Source organism: Bison bison, unplaced genomic scaffold (genome assembly GCF_000754665.1).
Source record: "Bison bison bison isolate TAMUID 2011002044 unplaced genomic scaffold, Bison_UMD1.0 scf7180017861405, whole genome shotgun sequence".
In the NCBI taxonomy this organism is placed as follows: domain Eukaryota; kingdom Metazoa; phylum Chordata; class Mammalia; order Artiodactyla; family Bovidae; genus Bison; species Bison bison.
Genome location: NW_011491977.1, coordinates 18,273 through 19,195, shown reverse-complemented (window position 1 = coordinate 19,195; position 923 = coordinate 18,273).

The window sequence follows — 923 nt, the reverse complement described above, 5'->3', positions numbered from 1 at the left end:
TTGAAGAACTTCTGATCCATTAAGTTGAATAAGATTCCCCAGGGTATCTTGCTAAAAGGCAGACTCCTCTGATTTAGTAAGTCTGGAGTGGGGCCTAAGACACTGCATTTCTAACAAGCTCCTCGATGGAATGTATCTCAAACATAAGAATAGCAGCAAAATGCCTAGCAAAGTTGTGCTCCACTGAATGCAAAGATATCCGGCTGCTGAGACCTTCTGGTTTGGCTGGAGTCAGAGCAAGCACCAGATCAAATCAAGATGACATCAGCCATTCAGCCCCATTGAGAGTGTTATATCCTGTCTCTGGTGAGGCAACAGCTGAAATCCTAATTTCTCTTACCAGGCCTCACTACACGAAATGCTCAGCACTTCCTAGCATAGAATATTGTGCCCTCTGGACAGACTGTTGGATTCGATGAACCCTCAGTAATCCCATGTTTACCAGCATTGCTCAGTGAAATCAGATTTCAGAGGACAGCATATTCTTCCATATGGTGTGCATGGGACTAAGCCTTGCCAATTAATTTTCTAAGTCATCAGGCATTCCCCTCTCCCTCCACCACCAGAATTCTGATTTGTACCAGGCATATGTTATTCAATGACATCCTCCCCTCTTCCTGTCCATGCTAGCAATTCACCAAATATCACCATCTTCTTCCCTATTGGTCTGCCAATCACAGCCTTCTGTGCTATTAGGTGCAGTCTCGTGACTGGGTTGTCACCAATGGAATGTAAGTAGAAATGATGTGTGTGGCATGTGGACCAGGCCCATAAAAATCTCTCCCCACTCTTCTAAGTGCTTTCCCCTCTGCCAACTTTGTGCAAATATGCTCAGCAACTTGGAAGCCATGTGCTACAGATGGTAGAGCCACAAGATGGAGAGGGAGCTTCCTGCCAATTATGAACACTTCTTTTTTGTCTTT